Source organism: Hemitrygon akajei, chromosome 18 (genome assembly GCF_048418815.1).
Source record: "Hemitrygon akajei chromosome 18, sHemAka1.3, whole genome shotgun sequence".
Classification (NCBI taxonomy): Eukaryota; Metazoa; Chordata; class Chondrichthyes; order Myliobatiformes; family Dasyatidae; genus Hemitrygon; species Hemitrygon akajei.
The window spans coordinates 51,348,096-51,372,950 of NC_133141.1; positions in this window are offsets into that span (position 1 = coordinate 51,348,096).

Here is a 24,855-nt window from a genome sequence, read left to right on the forward strand (position 1 = left end):
GATCTTAAAAAATGGACAGATATGGACTTATAATCTGGACTTTGATGTGTAGTTGCCATGTGTTTATGGAAAATTATAATGGTGACATTCTTTTGAGATTTGAGAAATGTGTGCAGCTGAGATTAAGGAAGTAAATACTCTAAAGAGAAAATCACACAGGAACCCATACATTAGGAAGTACTCAATGAGTTCTTTGAGCATCAGAGTGAAGAGAGCCTTTCTAGCACTGGTAAACTACTGGAACGGATAGTCCATTCCAAGAGGAGTCTTGGCTGGAGTCTTGATTGCAAAGCTGATGTCTGTAGGGAGAAGCTGGGTTAGAAATCTTCATTTAGCAAGAGTGGGTGTGATGGATATTCACTCCTTGGTTATTTCATAACCTTGGCTTTCCAAACATAGAAATAGTAAGGTCAAACAGCTGTAAGTAAACTTCCAACTAATATTGCTTTGTTTAACTTCTGGTTGTAAATGAGAGTCAGCCTTTAGTTGGTACATTGTAAATGGAAAGCAGTAATCAGCTTTGCAAACAAACATCTGTATATAGCACAGACATACTGTCTGTGTGAAGTAACATTATAGCTCACTGCACCAACATTATTACTGCTCAAGGTGTAGTGTAAGGCAATGGGTTGTTTAATTGAGCTTGACTCAAAATTGCTTAGTTTCAGGAACCTATTAGAGCAGATGGATATTATTTAACATATCAAATACTGATGAGTTTATAGTTGGAAGGTTTTATGTACTCAGGGAAGTTAGCTTCACAGCATTTACAACATTAATTGAGATCCATATCTCCAAGATGTTTTTAGACTGTTTGTGTTAAAAGGACATCTGCAGAAATATCATATGTGTGTAAAGTCTCCGAAGTAGAAGGAAAAGGGTATAGATGTAACGAGCAGTTCAGGCTTATTAGGAATGAGGTAAAGAACATCATAAAACATGGAAGAAACACGGGTGAACTAGAATCGATTCTTCTTGCTTCAGTATCTGCAACAGGCAATTTGTTGCTGTGTATTTTTAATTTGTACCTGTATTTTAACAATCCTGTATGTTTAAGAAATGCTTTATATTTAGGAAATGGATTGTGTTTTAGAAATGGTTTGTAATTTGGAAAAGCCTAAGATAGAAATCCTCTGTGAGTTGTAAATGTGTTTAAGAATATTGCTTGGATTTAAACATGAATCACTGAAAATAAATTAACCGTGTTTTAAGTACTTCGTTCTCTGGAAGTATCTTCTCCTTGGTAGGGAGAGGGGACCCACCACTCAAATAGTCGGTACTGGCTGTGAAGAATAAACAGGGAAGGAAATTAGTCTTTAAAGATCGGGTAGTTACAATATAATCTCCTTTTAGTGGGAGTATGTGGCTATTTATATCCAATAAGGCTTAAGGTCTCCGCTCAAGTTTGGAACTTCACAGTCTGCAAACCCAATACCACCACAACTGATGGTAGCAATGAGAAGAGAGAATGTCCTGGGTGATGGGGGTCCTTAATGATGGATGATGCTTTTTTGAAGCATTGCCTTTTTAAGATGTCTTCAATGCTGGGGAAGCTAATGGCCTTCCCCATGATGGAGCTGGCTAAGCTTGCAATGCTCTGCAGCTTTTTCTGATCCAGTGCAGTGGTCCCACTATAACAGTTGGTGATAAAATCAGTTATAACGCCCTCCATGAAATATCTGCTAGTGTTTTTGCTAGTGTTTGGTGACATACCAAATCTCCTCAATCTTCTATTCTATAGCTGCTGGTGTGCCTTCTTTGTAATTGCATCAATATGTTGAGCCCAGGATAGATCTTCAGAAATGTTGACACCTAGGAATTTGAAACTACTCACCCTTTCCACTGCTGATCCCTCGATGCGGACTGGAGTGTGTTCCCTTGACTTCCCATTACTGAAGTCTGCAATCCATTCCTTGATTTTACTGATGTTAAGTGCAAGGTTGTTGTTGTGACACCACTCAACCAGCTGATCTATCTCACTCCTTACACTTCCTCATCACCATCTTAGTTTCTGTCAACAATAGTTACATCATAGGGAAATTTGTAGATGACATTTAAGTTGTGCCTAGCCATACAGTCATAGTTATTGAGAGAGTAGATCAGTGGCCTAAATACGTTTCCTTGAGATGTGCTGGTGCCTGTCATCAGCAAAGAGGAGATGTTATTTCTGATGGACATTGATTGTGGTCTCCCAATGAGGAAGTCAAACATCTAATTGCAGAAGGGGGTACAGATAATGTTTAATTATCTTTCTGAATATAAGTTGCCAAAAAAGTTGCAATATTTAGCTAAAATTTTGTACATACAGTATATGCGCTCTTAATCCCATCTCATCATTTGTTGAGTATTGCAGATAGTAGGGTCTTGATACTTTTAGTAGACAAGAATATCACTACATTATGGATATATTTCATGTTTTCATATATCAATTTTCATATCATCCCAAAATTATCTTCTAAAATATCTTTGTCTTGACTAATATGTTTGTCTAGATTTAACTTTATTATTTTAATTTCCTTAACATGAGTTAATCTTGATGTCTCTATCACCAAGATACAGCAACAAACAATCTGCTTGAAGATCTCAGCAGATCAAGCTGCATCTGTGGGAGGAAAGAAATTGCCAATGTTTTGGGATGAAACTCTAAACTACGGTAGCTATAGCAGAGGCACTACAACAAATAATTAATGGTTTATTTGAAAATAGTATGGAATTATTAGAATATTGGTGAACAACTAATATAATCCTTTACTTAAAATGGAAGATACGACATGTGAAAGAATCTTTCAACCAATTGGTTTAACATCAGAAAACGAATAGATTAGTGACTAAAGAACAAGCAGGATAAATAAACAGAGACAAAGATTTAATGTGAATAATCAGCACAAAGTGCAAAAGTTATCCTTGAATTCTTTGAATGACAGAAGGCATGGGGAATGCCTATCACCATTATGTTGCCAGCATGTCATTGCATGCTGCAAGCAAATGCAATTTATCTTGATTTTTCAAAAGGTATTCCATATAATGTGAAAGTTGAAGCATGCAGACCCAGGAGACTAATTGGCTTTAAGGCAGATATCTGTGCATGGTTATAAGTTATTTGTTCAGAATGACTGAAATTAGAATTCAAACTCCCATAAGATTTGATCTTGGAATCACAGAAAGTCACAACTTATAATCATAATATGTTCAACAATCAAAAGAATGAGTTCCATATATGACATGGATATTGAGTGAATAAGTAATGTTTCGAAGTATTGCAACAAATTAAAAATAAAATGAATTTATATAATGTATGTATAGTTGGCAAATAAATTACAACTTACAGAAATGTGGAGTGATATATTTTGTTGAAGTTATATAGTATTTGGAACATAGGAATCTAAATAGGGTAAAAAATACTCTCCTACAGATACATAATACAGATAAAAGACAAATATAACGAACAATCATTTCCAGGAGCAAACAATTATAACTACCAAATCTATTCCAAGTGTGTTAAGCTGTAGTCAAATATCATTTAGAGGGTGAAAAAAGAATTTACAATGAGAATTATAGCTGTAAGAAAGCAATGGACAAGTCCTTTGTTCTTCAAAAGAAAGGAGACTGAGAGATATCTAAAATCATGAAACATTTCAATTTAATAGATACAGGAAGAGGAGTTCCACTTGCATAGAAGGGAAAAAACGAAAGACCATCAGCATAAGGTAATCACAATGTAAGCAAATGGGAAATTCAGAAGAAATTTCTTTATTCTCAGAATTGGCTATATGTGGACCTTATTGTTAGAAGGAATGGTTAATGTGAACAGTGTAAATCAATTTAAATGGAGGTTAGATACAGTTAGTAAGTAGTGGCTTCTACTGATGGATGGATGGTGGTAAGCTTGAGAGGGATATCAAAGTCATTTGCCCATTCCAGTGCGATACTTTTATTTTATATTTACTTCTATGCAGCTCTGCACTAAATACATCCTTGTGACCAAAAAGGTTGTCAATCCATCCGAGTATTTAACTTCCTTGGTTCAACAAACTTTTTTTTCTAACTACGACAGGGTAGCTTGAGTACATTATTCTATGTTAAAAATTTCAAGTTATTGCCTTTAGTCACACTCATTTATAATACAACCAATAAATGAATCATTAATCTCTAAATTTACTTGTAGAATTTTATCATATTTCTAAATACATGTAGATTATGCTCATTGATTGTCATTTTCCTTTAGTGATACCTTCAAAGAATTCTGGTAAATCTGATTTGAAGTTATCACAACTTTCTTTTAGCTTTAATTAGGTGAAAATAGATGGTCTCTATATACATTGCCACCTTATAAATATTGGGTAGGATTCTGTCCGTATGTCAATTGAAGCCAAGTTGTTAGTATAGGTAGGTATTTCTGAAACAAAGGATACAGGGTTGAGATACCATTCCAATGTAAACAGCTTTTTGAGCATAGTGCTGTGTAAGTGATGTAGAAACAGAGGTCTTGTCTTCTGAACGAACATTAAGTTGAAACCTGCTCTACTATCTGAGCCCATGGTTGAGCGGCAAAGAAGGGCTTCCACTTGACACCCTGAGAATACCTTAAGCAGGTGTGATTCTGCAGTGGGTTTTCTGAGTGGGATCTCCCTCACAAGATGGAGCCCACCTCTAATCAAATCAAGTCAGATTTAATTGTCATTTAAACCGTACATAAATACAGCTGAATGAGACAGCATTCTGCTGGGGCCAAGGTGCAAAATATCAAAGACAGAAAGGCATAGGTAAAAATTAAAGGGGAGGTGATGGTCATGCGTGTGAGAAAGAATAAGCTGTGGGGTTAACGGGAATTAAGGAAAGGGGAATGAGACTAATACAACTGTTGTATTAAGAGCCAGCAGGGATCTGATAGGCTAAATAACCTCTTTCTGTTCTATATAAATAGAATTTTGAGTAAAATCCAAGGTTAACTTGAAGAGATACAAGTGAGTGACTGGTACATCTGCATACCAGCAAGGAGTCAACATTTGCACAGGAAAAGAAGGAAAGCATTGGGCTGGAAATATCAAAATTCTCTTCCTAAATTCCTGGATTCTGTATTTTTTCCAGGTTATATTTAAAATCTATATACTGTAGTTTTAGAAGCAAGATCTGAAAAGAGTGTAAAAGAAGAATTACACAAATAAAGGTCATAATGGTCTATGTAACATTCTAACTAAGATCAATTAGCTATTCTGTTAATGAATAAATACAAGAAACATTTCCACAAGCCATAAGCAAGAGAAAATCTGCAGATGCTGGAAATCCAAGCAAGATGCCGGAGGAACTCAGCAGGCCAGGCAGCATCTATGGAAAAAAAGTACAGTCGACATTTTGGGGCCAGATCCTTCAACAGGACTCTCCACAAACTCTTAAAGCATTTCCGTCAAATTTCTTCACAGATATCTTACTTCAAGTTAAATTGCCATTAATAGAGTTCCTGGATCACGTTTTTTTAAATGGAAACTCAACTTTACCATTGTGAGTCCAGATTTATTAAAAAAGTGTTCTTGAATTACCAGCTGACACCCATTCTCCCTTTGTGCACATTTAACTTCATATTTAGTTTTAAATACTTTGGTTAGTGTATAACAGTTGATATTTAATTTTCACCTCTGTGACAAGTTGTACAAATGGCTAAGGAATGCACAGGTGACATCCACCAGGACTGCATAAAACAGGTAGACCAAAATTTCAAACTGTATGTTTTGTTGATATGCCACCAACACTCCCTATTTGAAGCATAATGTTCCAGGTTTTGCCCAACTTTATACTCACACAGCTGAAAACTCAGAAAGAATGTTCCAATGGGTTATTTAAAGAGATAACCAATCACCTGCAGCTTTATTGAAAGCTTGTATTTTTCTCTCTTTCTGGTTCTTGATTTAATACTAGAAATGCTTGATGCAATTTTTGTTTTGAAATTGCATGTCTCCAGGGTGTGGTGTAGTTGGTGCCAAAGAATTTTCTGACATCTTCAAGGATTCTGCACAAACCTGTTGCTCAGAGACATTCACGTATTTTTGGCAGCCCCTTTGGATTACATAATGACCAGGAGAATGCAGAAAAAAGAACAGAGTAGAATTTCCCAGTAGAAATGGGAAGAGAAGGAAAAAGGGAAGAATAATGGCTTCCACAAGATTATATGCACCTAGCCTGTTTAAAGAATAATTCTCCAACCTGAATATCAATGTGTGAACTAGGTTTCAATAAGGAGTGTCTTTACTGTAATGTGCTCCCTACTTATGGTCACAAGTATTATCTTAGAGTAGGGCAAGGACGGCATTGCCAGCGCCAGTTAAAGTGATTTTCGGAATGAATTTCATTGCATTACATTCATAACTTACATTACATCAGGCTGGAGCCAACATTATTTGCAGCCTGCCTATCACCTCCCCCGGGTCCCCTCCTCCTTCCCTTTCTTCTATGGTCCACTCTACTCTCCTGCCCTTTACCTTTCTCACCCACCAGGCTTCACCTATCACATTTTAGCTATCCTCCTTCTCCTCCCCCCACTTCTTTATTCTGGCATCTTCCCCCTTCCTTTCTAGTCCTGAAGAATTGTCTTGGCCTGTAACATAAACTGTTTATTCATTTCCATAGATGCTGCCTGACCTGCTGAATTCCTCTGGCATTTTATGGTGTTGCTTTGAATTTCCAGCATCTGCAGAATTTCTTGTGTTTTCTATTTATACTATCTAGTTGATAGGTGCAGAAAAAAACAATACTCTTTATCCAATAAATTCTGCAAAGACTGTTTTATGGGTAGTATATCTCAAATCTATGTTACACCAATACTGATAAGGAGTCCCACTTACAAAACACTGAAGGAACTCATCAAGATATGTAGCATTTATGGAGGAGAATAAACAGTCAACATTTTGGGCCAAGACCCTTGCTGGTGAAGGGTTTTGGCATGAAACGTTGATTGTTTATTCCCCTCCATAGTTGCTGCCTAACTTGCTGAGTTCCTTCAGCATTTTGTGTGTGTTGCTCTGGATTTCCAGTATCTGCAGAAACTTTGGTGTTTCTGATCAGGAGTCCTATGCCTCAGCATAAAGAACCAACTGTGGATTGTGCAGATTAATACCAAATACCCTGGAAGTGCTCATGGTCCCTTTTTTTTTGTAGAAGCCCACTGAAACATTTACGTTTTGAGCCACTAGATGAAGCCAAAGGCAACAGACATTGTCTGGTAATGGGATGGCTTATGAACCATAATGCAAAAATAGAAGCAATATTAAATTATTTCATGTACAATTCAATAAGGTATTCTTGGATATTCCCTTAATGACTATGTACTGTTTGTTCCCTATTTCGTTGTGATGCCAAGCAACCCTAATCCCTAGTGATTTTAGCATGGTTCATGGATGATTGTTTAGTTTTAGTGGAGCAGACTCTAGCTGGTTTTGAGTTTGATCCTGAACATCTCTGCACCAGAAGGTGGTATTTTAGCTGCACTGAAGTGCAACATCAAGGGCATTGGTAAAGTGGCAGAGATGGGAAATTGAATGCTGCCATCTTGTGCGAAGAGGACTGGATCAGACTCCATAAGGTCATTATGACACTGCAGAAGATGATGCTGGAAGCATCATAGGAATTAGTTGGAGGGCAGATCAATAAAATGTTGTATTTACCTCCTCCAAGACATTTACTGGAGCCATGGTGGCAGCAATAATGCACAAGTTCTAATTGACAGGGTTCTGTAAGTGATACAGCTGATGTACGTGAAGCTCATCTAATGTAGAAGGACGTGTCATTTAGAGACTCATAATGTGAGACTATTTGACTGGAAGATTGTATTCAGGCCTTCAGGGCTACTCCATGGCTTTCTGCTCACACTATCTTCTGAGCACAAGTCTCAAAGCCTCCAGGTTCTCTACAGATATTGTGCATCCATCCTATTTTACATCTTCTACACTGATCCAATGCAACAACTGATGATCTTTGAGGCCTGCACTATCTTTTTGTTACTGATACCCAGCTTTAGAGAATCCATGCCTCTCAGGCTCAGCTCCATTCATTGGGAATTCTCCTTTAAGAGTTGCAAGCTAACCTTAGATGGCAAGCTATGGATATCGGCTCATTCATTGCTAAATGCAGCCAATCAGTACCAAAGTAACACTGGCTGCACACAGAAATTAGTATAATAAGCAGTCGGGATGAAGGGACTTTTGCAATCAATGGGTGCATCTTCATGGTGCTTTACTATTCAAGATCTGTTTTCATTTAATTTTGATATGTATAATCCTTAATTTATCCATAAGGACAAATATTGGTGCAAGATTGAAATGCAAAACAATGAATGTACTTTGAAAACAATTTAAATATTGCCCTTTTAAATTGAAGAGGATAAAAATGGGTGTGTAAAAAATACTCATGGTGCCTGGATTGTACCCAAAAATCTCTGGAGTAGGGGCGCCTAGGCCTGTCTCCTGGGTGGAACCATAACCACATTGAGCCCAAGGCAGTCTTGTCTGCATTCCATCAACCTGACTGACAGCACAGTAGCCTGCAATTTAGATCTCAACCTTCAGCTAAGTAATAATAACCCTTTGTGGGCCGATGGAGAAAAATCAAAGGGATTGGGGGATTTGCTGCTTTCATTGTACTCTCCAAAAAAAGGTTAATGAATGACCTGACATCCATGCAATCATAGAGCATTGCTAAAAAAAAATCTGCAGTAAGACAGAGTTGTTAAGCCTACAGCCCTATTTCTAGATTCATTGTTTATAGGAGAAGAGCTTCATTTTTGGGCACAGGCCAAGCCCAAATGAGTAAACCATGACTTTTCAAGACTAAATTGCCCAGTATATTAATATAAGCTTTTTTTCTTTATATAGTTACAATCGTTTCAGAAGATTATAGATTTACATATATGTGTATCAGAAACGAGCAATGCAAAAAGAAAAAATATCTATACCAGGTTTATGAATTTTAAAAGACAGCTTTGATGTGACACGGCTCTTTTTTTCAATAAGTGTAGGAAGAGTGTTCATCAGTTAATAATGGCTTCCAGACAAATTATCTGCTTGTGACATCATCTGTAAGCACTAACTTTGGCTCGTAGTGCTTGTGGGCTGGAGCATCTGTTGTCATTTTGGGGGATACCATCAATGTCCTCAAAGATTATCAAATAAATTATTGTCTCTTTGTTATATATAAAATACCCAGTAGATTTTGTTTGCTGAAATATCTGATACAGTATTTAACAAATATACAATACATTCAGTTCAATTAACATTTAAAGTGGTAGATCCTAACAACATGCTGATATAAAATAGATAATTGAAGTCAAATGGAATAAAAATCAGGAGAGGTGCAAAATGGACCATCATACAATGTATGACAGAATTGTGGTTGTTTCTGGACTAATTTCTGACATAGAGGCATGAGTTCAGGTCCTATCAGGACGAACACAGGACTTAAATTCAGGCAAGTAAATAAATGTGGAATAAAAGCCTGCTGCAAGTAATGTGACCATGAAACTAATGGACTGAGATATAAAAAAAATCTCAGGATTCTGTTATGTACTTGAGGAAGGAAACCTGCGGCCCTTATCAGTGCAACTACAGACCCACAATCACGTGTTTGATTTTTAAATGCCTTTGAGTATCCTCGCTGGCCATTCAGTTCAGGGCAACAAAAACAGAAAGTGCTGGAAGTGCTCAGCAGGTTAGACAGCTTCAGTGGGGTGAGAGGGAGGGTCAACATTTTTTCCTACATTAGAAGGGAAAAATGAGAAGACAAATATGTTTTAAATTGCAAGGTGGGGAAGGGGTGGTGAGAAAGCACTAAGATATAGAGCAACACACACACCAGATTTCCAGCATCTGCAGATTTTCTCCTGTTTATGAAGATATAGACCAAATTTGTCAAGATAAAAATTATTTTAAAAAATGGAAGATGCAAACAGAAAATTAAAAACAATGAAAGAAATTGAAACATAATGATACATCCACATTTGTAGAAAGAGAGAGAAAGAGAGGGTGTGTTAAAAGACATCGGAAGTTGAAGTGTCTTTCTCTGAGCATCCGTTGGGTGTTGTTGGATGATGTGGGATTTGGAAAACAGAAATGTCAGAGTGGAAGTGGAGTGAAGAATTAAAGTAACAAGAGACAAGGACCTTGGGACAAGTAATGTACCGTACAGGGATGTTCTGCAAACTCATTACCTAAGCATCAACACTCTGAATGAATATTAAAATAAATCACTAGTATTCATTCCTTGCTATTGTGCAAAATCAGCTTCTGTTATCAATTCTTAAAATGAGTTAGAATGCAGTTTTTAAGCTGGATATTGAGTAAGCTAAATCCTAATATTGGTATTATTTAAATTTTAATTACTATACAATTATCCAAAGTAGTTGTACTTTATATTATTTCATTTACCAATGCAGCACGGAGGAGCTGCACTGCCCAGTAACCCCTGAACAACCTCAATTTAACCATAATTTAATCATGGGACAATTTACAATGGAATGTGGGAGAAAACTCATGATTTCCATGGGGAAAGAGATTCCTTACAGAGGACACCAGAACTGAACTCCAAACTCCAATGCCCCAAGCTGTAATAGTGATGCACTAACTGCTACAGTACCATTATGCCCTTCCTTATCACGATGTTTCTCAAAAAAGTTGTAATAGCTATAATTGAAATTGTTAGGTATAATTCTTTGGTAAACTTCATCCTAAAATGGCTTGTATCCATATTCATTTTCCAATACACACCATAACATCTTGGATTTCAGAAGCTTTTATGATTTATTTTTTCATAGTTCCATCCTGGTAGTTGGTTTTCCCTTTACAGTGCCAGACCACTGACCTTCCTCCTTCTGTAGTGAAAGTAGATGAATATTTGCCGGTTTGGACATAACATTAAGATTAAGATTAGCTTTATTTATCACATGTACATGGAAATATCTAAACACACAGTGAAATGCACCATTTGCGTCAGTGACCAATACAATTGGAGGATGTGTTGGGGCAGCTCACAGGTGTTGTCATGCTACTGGTGCCGAATCATTACTAACCCTTCTTAACCCTATATCTTTGGGATGTGGAAGGAAGCCAGGGCACCTGGAGGAAACCCATGCGGTCAAAGGGAGAATGTAAAAACTCCTTAAAGAAAACATCAGGAATTGAACCACCACCCAAGCTGGTGCTGTAAAGTATTACACAATCTGCTACGGCTACCATGCCATGGACATTTCTCTATTTACACTCTGTGGGTGTTTCTTCAGAATGCTTGCATCATTCCTCAAGTAATGACCCTATGATGTCTATCTCTTTCGTTCGCTCGCTCCTGTAACTCTGATACCATTTGTCTGTGGAAACACCTCACTATAGTGGTAGGGTAAATAAAAAGTAAATGAGAAATAAAGCACATAAGAAACCTGGTATCCTGATATCACTTTTGTTATCAGGATGCACCCAATACAGTAAGTGGAGCTCATATGAGCAAGGACATATTGTGAGAGTACAGTTGAAGAGATGACATTTGAAAAGCGGAAAGAGAAGGAGTAATGCAATATATTGATAAAGAGGAGGGTACGATGATCAAATATTCAAGTTATGGGAGACAATGAGGTTGAAAGAAAATGTGAAGAATTGCCAGTGCATTTTTTTCCCTTTCAACTGCAAGTTGCGTATGTCTCCAGATGGGTAGTAATCATACCATTCAGTCTATCCCACACAATTCAACCAAAATAATATAAATATTGCATTCATCAACAACAAGAAACTTAGCAAAATGAAGCCAAGTGAAGCTTAAGTGTGAAGTAAAAAGAAACCCTTAGCTTTAATTGTTAACACACATTAAGATTTAAACATGTGTGGGAATAGACAGGCATAAAACAATTGAGGCAGCTGCATGGATTAGTTAGAAGACACTCAAAACACAGACTAAGTACTATTTAGCTCCCCAGCAAGAGCCTTGAAAGATGAACAAAGCAATTAAACAACAAATGCAGTAAAGCTAACAACTCTTGGCTTGCCTGCTGCTGCTTCAGAGTCATTTGCGAGAAGAGCTTCAATGAGTCAACTTGCAGAAATCAACTTGAAGTTGGCTGGTTGAATACCAGTTTCCAAGGTATGGTTGGAATCAAAAGAAACTGAAGTACATAGTGAGGTAGTCATTTTTACTAGTTCCATCTACATCAGAAAGAAAATGAAACGCTCTCAAGATCTCTGGAAATAAAAATTGCACAATTGTATATCAGTTAACATAAGAATAAATCTATATGGTATCTTTCACATGGATATCCTAAAACACTTTGTAAGATGAAGAATCTCAATCCAAACCATAGGTGCTGCCTGATCTGCCGTGTTCCCCCAATGAACTACTTTGGAGACATGATTGCTGCTGTAATAGCTGTAAATGGTACAGTCAGTTTACATGTAGCAAATTCCCGCAAAAAGCAATCCAATAGGCAGGTAATCTGTTTCTGTGTTGTCAATCAGTCCTTTCATTATTATTTCTGCTCTATTGTCTCTAATCTCTGAGATTCTACTTCCCTCTGTAAATCCTCAAGAACGGTAATGTTTAAAGTTAACAATCCAATTTACTAGAAAAAGAACAACTTTGATTTATATGACATATTTTCTGTCTATAACAACCCCAATGCTTTGTTGCAGCAAGTAGAATATTACAATTGCCACTTGTGTGCACCAAGTTCCAAGAAACAGCAATGAGTTAATGATCACATAATCACTTTTGGCACTGGTTCTGGAGAGGCAAATATTGGCCAGAGTTTCAGGGGTATAAGCAATATTTTACATCCATCCAAGTGCTGCCCAGGGCCTTAATTTACCAATATACTTGCAAGTCTTTACATGGTACTGACCTCCCTCAGTACTGAACTGAAGCTTCAGCCAAATTTATGCACACAAGATTCTGAAGTGAAGCTGGAAAGCATGACTGTGACTCAGAGGCAAGAGCGCAATCACAGAGCCAAGAATTGTTCAGTTCCTGCTTGTGTTTTATATTTACATATAAATATTTAATGGAAAAATATAGGCATAGTCTTTTGGAATTTTTGCATGGATATGTCATTTACACACAGACAAAATATATACATACAAACTCCTCTGCAAATAGGCTTTTGTAGTGTGCAATTGTCAATAAACAACTAGAACATAATTATATTATTTCTTTCAAAAACAACTTTGGTATATACTTGTAATGATTCATTCAGCATTTTTGCATATTACATTTGATTGGAGTCATTTTTCACTTACACCTTCTCGGACAGTTAGAAATTAAGAAGCAAAACTATAAGGTAAAAATCAAGTATAAGTTTTTTAAAAGAGATTGCTATTTTCAGTGAACATAGTGGATAGCTTAGGAATGGCATAAAATGTACTCTGTTGATCAAAAACTGAACTGTATGATCAAGGCCTTCCATGTGTATATTATGCATGTGTAGATGCTCATGGGAAAGTACAATGGTGTCATCGAAATATAACCTTGTATGATATCATTTGCTCCAGATTGCTCATTTTATGTGAGGTTATTACACAGAAGCAGGTCTTAATCGAAGGGTCAGATCTTAGTTCCAATAAGGTAAAGGACCTTCCTCTCCCTAGGCCACTTGAGCTACCTGAACTACTGAGCCAGGCGGTATGAGGGATTAAGTGTCCTAACAGTAGATTATTTGTGTGGGGATCCAAGATGGAGCATGTCAGATGGACCACCATGCACAAGTCCCTGGACAACAGGGGCAAAAACGTCTCCAGTGTTGCCCTCACCCTGATGGCCAGCTTCGTGTGTGGCTGCATCAGGTTGAGTGTGGATCCCAGGTACGTGGGCACCAAGTACCACTATGTGCCCAGGTTCTACCTGTCGCCCTGGCTACGAAGGATGGGTCTGGCCCCACTCCCACGCATCGCCCCTGTCAGCTGGTCATTGCTGCCATACCTGTCCTCCATAGAGAAGTTCTTTCAGGTTGATGCCTTTGACCACAGGGCCATCAGGCAGTGCTCAGCATGTAATGTCCTGCAGGCACTGCAGGAGAAAGACGAGATGGACACAGTGGGGTGGTTCCCTGAGCAGACTGTCCAGTTCATCTGGCAAAATGTCTCATCGCCAGACCTCACCAACAGGCACCTCACCTCACCACACCTCACCTGGCTGGCGGTGAGAGGGGCCCTCCCAGTCCGATCCCTCCTGTACGCCTGGAACGTCGTCTCCACACCCCTCTGCCCACGGGAGGACTGCAGAGAGGAGGAGTCGGTGACCCACATCTTTGCACACTGTGGGTTCGCGGAGAAGGTGTGGAGGAGGATGGAAGGGACAGTGTCGAGGTTCATCCCCAGCAGCTGCATAACAGAGGACTCTCTGATCTACGGGCTGCTCCCGGGGACGCACACCGAGACCAACATCCGGTGCTGCTGGCAGATCATCAACTCGGTGAAAGATGCTCTTTGGTCAGCCCGAAACTTGATGGTCTACCAGCACATGGAGATGTCCGTGGGGGAATGCTGCCGACTGGCACATTCTCGGCTGCAGGAGTACGTGCTGAGGGACGCACTGTACTTGGTGCGGCCACCGCAAGGGCCCGACGGGGAAGGACCACAGTTTAGGGTTCTCCTCCCGTGGGAGTTGAGGGGTGGGGGGGGCAGGGTGTATACCCCTCAACAATTGTATATAAATATGGAATAACAGAGTGCCACGTGGGTGGCGAAAAGTGTGAAAATGTAAAGACAACAATGGAAACAGTTGTAAAGGATTGAAAGTCATTGAATGGTTTATTGTATATACTTTTATTTTTGAATAAAGTATATTTTGTTTAAGATTTTAAAAAATTGTGTTTTTCTTAGAATAACTGATTGTATCCCCCTGCATCTACCAAAATGACCCCCTTCTACTGCTTATGATTTTTTTAAAAATTCCAGATGTCTCTGAGGCACCTTTATTGATAATTTTTCATGCACTACCACCTCTTCCTCCTACCACAAATCAGCTATCTCCATGATTTCCCATCTTCTGATGGAGGATGCATAGAAAGTGCCTTTATGTGCATTTGTCCTTGCAAGACTGAATCTATAGGATATGAGTTTTGGGTAATGAAACACTGGAGGTTTAATGCTTTACACAAAACTAGCTTGAGAATCCAAAACACAGCCAGTGTCTGTTTCTTCATAATCAAGAATTTTTGACTAAAATGCCATCACTGTTCAGTGGTAAAGATTACTATAATTAGTTAAAATATTAACATAAAAATTTCCTGAAGACTCCTTCATTCAGCACATTTAAATTTCTAAAAGTAAGAGTATTTACTTAGGAGACAATCAACGCATTAATATATAAAATGTAGAACCCTTTATGTCTTTGAATGCCTGTGTTATTATACCTACCAATTTTGCCCAACTAAAACATGATGTGGTGAATGTAGATACATATTGAAATAATTTTGCAACATTTGGTAGGACTGCAGCCAAGTTAGAGACAAGGTTGACATAATGATGAACTGCATGATGCAAATAGGTTGATCTTTTATTGTTTGTGTTGCACTTACAGACTATGTGCCATTACAATTTGTTCTTCATTTCCCTTGAACTTCAATAAGCTAATACAATATTAAAGAGATTGTAAAGGATGGCATTTCAAATATTTTGCAGCAACAACAACTGCTACAGAAAGATTGAAGTGCTTCATTTGTGGAAATACCATTAAAACACAAAAGTTCCTCTCCGATAAGTTATTTTTCTGAAACTAGAATCACATATATACCAATGTATTATTTTGTTTCTGATTGTGACCACGTTTTGAAAGAATACGCTTCTTCTGAGATACTGAGCTGTGTTTTCTACACCATATTAGTCTAATCATATTTAGCACCAATGTTGATAATATGCTCCCCCACTATGGGTATAAAGGGAACCATATTTGTTCAATATTGGTTCAGCCAAATTCTCAACCAGAAATTCAAGTCAAATAATTGCCTCAGCAAAATTCTCATTTGGCAAAGGAAGGAACAAAGTTAGATTCAAGTCTAAACTGTTGACAGTATGTGCAACAGATGAGAAGTGAATGACATTTGCACTAGATGTTTAGTCCTTCTTCAGTTTGTGATGATTCCAACCAAATTGCATTATCAAAGCAAATCAAATCAGACTAAATGTTGAGAATTATTAAATAGAGAGATGTTTTTGATTACTTTTAGTTAACATGTAAACAAACCCAGCAGTAGATACTGAACCTTTAAAGTTTGCAGTTGTTCTTATGATGAGATGAATTGCTCCAACAATATTTCTGGTCAGTGTACTGATCATATCTAAAATAGTGGCTGACCACTTTTTCCCTTACCTTGTATTTTTCTAGTTAATTGTTATTATAGTCAGTGGTTCATCTATTTATCCTCCATGCTATAAATATCATTTGGTCAGACAACCGTTTTTCATAAGCTGACTCTGAACAGAAAAAAAGATATTTATATCTATGGCTTTACAAACATTCTGAAATTTTAGCCTGGCTGACTCCAAAGCGAAAATGCCTAGAGCGAGCAAAAAGAAAGAAAGACCATATTTAAAGAGTTACTCTCTTGTAAAAGCAGCATTCTTTCCAACCTGTAATTATTATCTTCTGATGTGTGGCATTGTGCCAGATGGCAAATGTACAAGTGGAAATTGGAGTTCTTAGTCTTTCAATGTCCATAACATTTTAATGCAATGAAGGTGAGCAACTTACTGAACAAAAATGTTGCAGTATTGCATTCAGGTGTGCTATCTGGATGTTGCTTAATTCCTCTTATTACCATCAAACAATCTATTTAAAGATGGACTTACTTAATTCCCACTGACCATCAGACATGGCCCATATAATTGAGTTACTGCACACTTTTGTGCATATTTCAATTCCTGCATAGATATAGTATGGGAGAAAAAAAAACTATAAGTTTATTTATTGTAGTGAACAGTGTCGGTAAAACTTGTTATAGAGAAGAAAACATTTATAGATGCTATTAGGAGGTTTTTATTAACTTTGGAACATTCTGCTTGCTGGTTCATTAGCATCAACATCAGTAAATTATACATCTATTAAGTGCATAATAATTAGGTAGAAAACTTATTAAGAAAACAATTTGCTTCTTTTTGTGATGGTGAACAGCAAAAATGGCTTTGAAAGCAGCTCTACCTCTACTTGTGGGATTTTATGAAAATTTGATGCAGAGTGAAAATCAACCAAAATGATGAATCATAATCAGAATCAGGCTTATCATCACTGACATACTGTACATTGTGAAATTTGTTGCTTTGAGGCAACAGTATAATACAATACATTAAAAAATGGTCATAAGTTACAATAAAAATTATATATATATATAAAATACAGTATTATATATAAGCAAAATTGTGAGGTAGTTTTCATTGACCATTCAGAAATTTGATGATGGAGGGAAAGGAATTGTTCCTGAATTGTTGAGTATAGGCCTTCAGACTTGTATACCTCCTCCCTGATGACAGTAATGAGAAGAGGGCATGTCCTGGATGCTGATAGTCCTTAATGATGAATGTCATGTTCTCGAGGCAGCACTTTTTGAAGATGCTCTCAATGATGGAGATGGCTGAGTCTGCAACCCTCTGCACTTTTTTTCAATCTTGTGCATTGGCCTCTCCAGATGATGATACAACTAGTCAGAATGCTTTCAACAGTACATCTGTAGAAACTTGCTAAAGTCTTTGGTGAGGTACCAAATCTCCTCAAACTCTTAATGAAATATAGCTACTGTCATACATTCTTCATGGTTGTATCAATTTGTTGGGCCCATGATAGATCCTGAGATGTTGATGCCCAGGAACTTGAAGCTGCTCACCCTTTCCACTGCTGACCCCTTGATAAGGATTGGTGTGTGTTCTCCTGACTTCCCCTTCCTGAAGTCCACAATCAGTTCCTAGTCCTTACTGACATTTGAGTGCAAGGTTCTTGTAACACCACTCAACCAGCTGATCTATCTCATCACTGTCTAAGATTCTGCCAATAACACACAAAATTCTGAAGCAACTCGGTGTATCGAGCAGCATTGATGGAGGAAATGGACAGTCAATTTTCAAGTTGTACTTATAATGGCAAATAACACTAAAAATGGTAGTCATGTTTCGGTTTTCCAAAACAGCATTATGCGTTTAAATTTCTGGGCAAATTAGAACATAGAACAGTACAGTACAGTATGAGCCCTTCAGTCATAATGTTTTGCCAACCTTTTAATCTACTCTAAGATCAATCTAACCTTTCCCTCCACATAACCCTCCATTTTGCTTTCATCTCTGTGCTTATCTAAGTGTTTCTTAAATGTCCCTGATGTATCTGCCTCTACCAGCACCGCTGGTAATGCGTTACAGACACTTACCGCTCTCTGTGTGAAAGACCTACTTATGACATCTCCTCTATACTTTCCACCAAACACCTTAAAATTCTGTCTCTCATATTAGCCATTTCTGCCCTGGAAAACAAGTCTCTGACTGTCCACGCGATTCATGCCTCTTATTATTTATTTTTATTTTTATTTAGAGATACAGCATGGAACAGGCCTTTCCGGCTCAAATAGCTGCGCCACCCACCAAGCCACCTATTTAACACTAGCCTAATCACAAAACAAGTTACAATGATAAATTAACCTGCTAACTGGTACGTCTTTGAACTGTGGGAGGAAACCGGAGCACCTGGAGGAAATCCACACAGTCACGGGGAGAATGTACAAACTCCTTACAGATAGCACCAGAATGGAACTCTGAACTCCGACGCCCCAAGCTGTAATAGCGTCACGCAAACTGCAATGCTGCCAGCAATCTACTTGATTGATGCCTCTTATCATTTTGTAGAACTATCAAGTCACCTGTCATCCTCCTTCACTCCAAAGAGAAAAGTCCTAGATTTGCTTAAACTACCCTCATAAAATATGCTCTCTAAACCAAGCTGCACCCTGGTAAGTCTTCTCTGCAGTTTCTCTGAAGCTTCCACATCCTTCCCTTAATGAGGCAGCCAGAACTAAACACAATACTCTAAGTGCGGTCTAACCAGGATTTTATTGAGTTGCAACATTACCTCACACTCTTGAACTCAATCCCCCTACTAATGAAGGCTGAGCTCCAAGTTCATCTTCAATTTATTCAATAATGGATTTAAGCGATTGGGCTTTATACCCAACAACTACCAACCAAAGGCCACTCCTACTCAATACCACCTTCTTAACAATCAAATTCCATGGCAAGATCCTGGAAATTAGGGTTATCTTCCATCCTTCAGAAGCCACTTCTTAGCAAAGACAGAAATTAGTGATGAAATTTGTTGTCCAAAGCTGTTGACGTGTTCTAAGGTTGGGACCTTAGGGTATACTCCCTGTGGGGTGGTGGTCATTCCGTCCAGTTACCCATGTCCATTCAGAAAAAATATGACAGGGATTACAGTGGACTCAAGTGGCCCATAAGCCAGCATGTCCTATCAAACCTCTTCCAGTCAAATGCTGGAGAAACCTAGCAGGTCAGGTAGCATCTACGGAGGGGAATAAACAGACGACTTTTCAGATCCGACTGATAAAATGTCAACTGTTTATTTCCCTTCATAGATGCTGCCTGACCTGCTGAATTCTGCCAGCAGTTTGAGCTGTGTTTTTTCAAAATTTCCAGCATCTGCAGAATCTCCAATGAATTCAATGCTGAGTGAGGTCTAAATTACGTAGCCCTCATCAGAGGATAGACTACAACTGCAGGGTCAAGCTGATATTTTTACATTTTTTTTTGGCTGGACTTCTATTTGCAAAAGATGAGAAGACAATGGGATAATTGATTACTTTCATGCACTATCTTGCCATGCCTCCTTAGTTAGCCCTGCAAGTCCTGATCCCCATTCTTTAATCACCAGCCTTCCCTAAGCCTGCCTTCACTCCTGGAAGGAACAAATCTTGATTCTGAAAAAGGTGTAGTGCTTGTTTCAATGTTTGCATGTTCTCCCTGTGACTGAAAGTGTTTGCTCAGGTGCTCTGTTTTCCTGCGACATCCCAAATACATACAGGTCAGAATGTTAATTAGCCATTGTAAATTGCTCCCTGTGTGTAGGTGAGTGGCAGAAACTGAAAGGAGTTGTTGAAAATGCAGGGACAATATAAAATGGGATTACTTTAAGATTACTTGAAATGGGTGGTTGATAATAACCACAGACTTGCTGGACCAAAGGACCAATTCTTGTGTTATATGATGATTTGAGTTTAATTTGTTCCTCTCATGGCTGCCTATCCTTTCCTTGAAGATTTATGCTTCTCCAGAGTTGTTTACAATGATAGTCAGCCAAGGCTGAGGTGTTTTTCCACTTCTGTGCTTGTAGTCTCCCATCCTAATATCACCTTTGGATCATTTTGAACTTTGTCTTATCAAAACTTCTGTGCAGCATCTTCATTAAAGTCAAATTATAAGTATAAGAGCAAACACGAGGAAATCTGCAGATGCTGGAAATTCAAACAACAACACACACAAAATGCTGGTGGAATGCAGCAGGCCAGGCAGCATCTATAGGAAGAAGCGTTGTCGACGTTTCAGGCCGAGACCCTTCGTCAGGACGAAGGGTCTCCCTATAGATGCTGCCTGGCCTGCTGTGTTCCGCCAGCATTTTGTGTGTGTTGTTATAAGCATAAGGATTTGTTGTTATTGCTGCAATCCCTTTCATATATTCTATTGGTGAATATCTACCTGTGTAATGATTGTTGACTTATAATACCTTAGTCACCAATATAAACTATCGCATTATCAAAGGCTCAAAGGTTCATTTATTATTGAAGTATACAACTCTGAAATTCTTCTTCTCCAGATAGCCATGAAACCAAGAAAGAAAAGAACAGCAGCATGATCATCAATCCTCCAAATCCCCCCTCCCTGCACAAAAAAAACAAACAAAAACAGAACAGGCATATCAACCTGCAACTCCCTCATCCTTGACACAAAAAAACAAACAAAAACAGAACAGGCATATCAACTTCCAAATCCCTCCTCCTGCACAAAATATGAACAAAATGGAGCAGGCACATCGATCCCTAAATCCCCTCTGCCCAAACAGAAAAGAAAAGAAAGATCAGACGAAAAACACAGAATATAAAAAAGACTAAAAGACTATAAGACTGAAAAAAATTCTATAGTCCAAGCTCACATCCAAAATGCAGAAAATCTGGGCACAGTGGCAGGCTCGCCCCTGTCTGGTAGTGTAGCAGAGAAATCCTCAGCGATCAAAAGGCAGGCAGCTGGCGCTTACCTTCCACATTCATCTCGATGTTTTGATTTCCCTCATCACTTTAATCAGTAAAGAATGGAAGCTTTAATTGGTGAAAATGGAGTCCAACATCAGCTCACGCCCCGTCCCGCGGCCTGCTCACCATGAGTTTTGCACACACTGTCTCTGCCTCTCGGAGACTGCATAGAACACCCAAACAGAAAATCACAGGTTCCAACAGTTCCAGAATCATATCCAAGAGGAAAAGCAAATGTAAAAGACATCTCATTACTTATTTACTTATTTTTTTTGTCATACATGAGGATATCTTTCCTCTTGTATTGGTTTATGGTCTTATAATGCTGTCACTAAGCAACTTGCCATTCATATGGTCAGAGAGCTTGTTTAAAAACCTAGTATCATAATCACATTTAACAAGGTGATTGGATAAGCAGAATCATGTCATTATTCATATATTTGAAATATTTAACTGAATAGTATAAAACTGTAACAAAGTTGTTAAGTCCCTGCTTTATTTTTTTTTTAGTTGAATTTATCCCTCCAAAAATTAGTTTTCTATGTAGATGGGTGTATATCTTACAATTTAATTTGCTAATCTCATAATTAAACAGCGGATAAAATATATCTTCATTTTTCAATGTATTTAGTTGTTAATTGTGTTAATCTGTCTAGCCATGTTCTTCATACCATCCCACTCTCTTCCTGAAACAGATATTATCCTCTTGGATAATCTGAAAGGCAATGGGCTCTCAAACTGCAACTTTACTGGTAGTTTTTTTCCTCCCCATCAGCATCCTTCTGTTTGACCTCTGAATGTGGCTCCAATGTCATGCAATCAGCCAACAATGTTATTTGGCCCAGCAAGTTTTTTCTTGTCTTCTTGTGCATTTATTCTCTGGTGTCTGGTGTACAGATATTGTTTGTAATGCAAGCTCATTATTGACATCAAAAGGCTGTGTTTGCATTGTACTGGAATAGGTCATGGATAGCAGAATTACATTATTCAAAAGTTCCACTCTACACTTTCCAGCAGTCACACAGTCAGTAATGCCTGTTCCTTGTGTTCAATATGCATTTACTCTTTATCTAATTGCCTTCATTATCTAGATAGCCATGGTGAAAAACAATTTGTTGTACATAGGAATATTCATGTACAAATAACATTCCTAGAGTCATGCTATTGGCAGTGCTTTATCTGGCCATGTGTTTTGCATTTATTGGAGAATCAATTCTGCTGGGAATTAATCAAATGTCCTCCGCCTCTTGTGCACAGAATCTCCCTACCTTTGATGATACTAACACCTGGGTCAACTCATTGCAAAGGCTATGCTTTCTATTGCCATTGAAGTCAAATGCTTTCTTTTAGTTATATATTGAGCTATGAGCCCAAATCACCTTGGTCCACTGGTTTACTTATATAAGTTGTTCAAAAGTTCAGACTCAGGATTGATAAAGTATTTATTATTATTATTAACATCCATTTGTTTGTTCAATGATGATGTGTTATCTTATGCACCATGTTCTTCTGGTGTCTGTAAGTTACCCAATAAGGTTGTGAACCATGACTTTAGGCAATAGTCCAAACCCACTTAATAATCAGCCTTCAAACCTATTATTATGGCAAAATGCTGCAACGAGGGGTTTACTTGTCTGAGACCAAAAGAGTCATGAATTGATCCCAGGAGGTATGTATTGGCATGTTGGGTCTTTGTTTTATGGAATAAATACCTTTCTGGTTGCTATAAGCTATGGTGTTGACTGTAGGAATCCTAGTCACAATATCGTGCAGTGAATAACACCAAATGCCTTGAGAAAGGCACAATGGTGTTCAACTGTTTCTGTTTCTGCTGCAGTTGCCATGCAACTCTAGAGGAATAAACTTGTTTATCTACTACTCTGAGGTCATGACTTCAACACTAATCACATCACCATATTATCATATTTCCTTCTGACCTGTTGATTCTATGCTGCAAGCCACACTGCAGCCTTAGATGTAGTCACTGTGCATTCCATTCTACTTTTGAAGTTCAGTTTCATTAAGGTAAATAGAACTGAATTTCAGAATCGGAGTAGAATGTACAACTCCTTCTTTATAGGATATTTGACACAACTGACCGGAGTGGAATTTCTAGACACTGTTAATCTGTTAGTACTAATAATTTTTTTTGATAAATAAGGGGTAGGTCATTTAGGACAGAGTTAAGGAAAAACTTCTTCTCCCAGAGAGTTGTGGGGGTCTGGAATGCACTGCCTCGGAAGGTAGTGGAGGCCAATTCTCTGGATGCTTTCAAGAAGGAGCTAGATAGGTATCTTATGGGTAGGGGAATCAAGGGATATGGGGACAAGGCAGGAACTGGGTATTGATAGGAATTGATCAGCCATGATCTCAAAATGGCGGTGCAGGCTCGAAGGGCTGAATGGTCTACTTCTGCACCTATTGTCTATTGAATCCATTTCCGCTATCTTTTGGGACAGGACAGGTCAGAATAATTCACTTTGTTAAAAAACATCCCCTCATGTGGTTTCTCAACCTATTGTATTATATTTGTGTGTTTTGGTTATTGAATCAGCATTTTTCCTTATAAACTTAATCAAAATCACCCAGTCTCCTCTTAGACTTTCTTGTTCAAAGGACAACCCTAGCTTATCTCAAGCAATTCTCAGCTCTGATGCAAAAACATCCAGTTGAATTGGTAGCTTTGCTTTGCTTTCCACAGCTGCTGCCTAAGTTGCTGAGTGTTTTTAGCATTTTCTATTTTGTACTTTGGATTTTTGCCATTTGCAGTAGCTTACTTCTTCAATGATTTCATTTCCATTTAACCTTTCGTGACCCATTTAATGGATATTCACTTCCTGGACCAGGGGGACTCATGTTTTGCCAAAATCGGTTTTCTAAACACAGCAGCTACCACTTGTAAGATTAAATTGTGTAAGTCAAACCTCCAACTATATCCTTTGTTTAGCTTCTGGTGGTAAACGGGAGCCAGTATTCAGTTCTTAAATATAAATGCCAAGCAGTAATTAGTTGGAAGTTAAAATAAAGCACTGACTAAAAAGCAGCTTTGCAAACAGACTCTGAATATAGTAGACTCATTGCCTGTGGAAAGTAGGATGTTATTCACTACACTTGGTTTATTGCTGCTCAAGAGGTGCAGTATGAAACAATGGGTTATTTAATTTGGCTTGTTTTAAAATAGACAATGCTGGCTAAGTTGCTTAGTTCAAAGAATCTTGCAGACCAGATGATGACAAACTACTTAGAATATCAATAACTGAGCTATTCAAAAATGCTGGGAGTTTTTATGTACTCAGAAGTTAGCTTTACAGAATTGATTGTGGGTAGCTGAGGTCTGTATCTCCAAAAGGCTTTTAAACTGTTTGTTTAAAAAGGGTATCTGAGGAAATATATATGTGCTAAGTCATCCAAATGGCAAAGAAATTGTATAAATATAGAAAGCAGGTCAGGCTTATTAGGAATAGGTCAAGGAACATCAAAAAGCATGAAAGAAACACATGGTGAACTAGAATTCATTCCTCTGGCTTCAATTTCTGCGATGGATGACTTATTCATCTGAATCATTGGTATGCCTTTTTAGTTTATAGGAATTGTACCTGTATTTT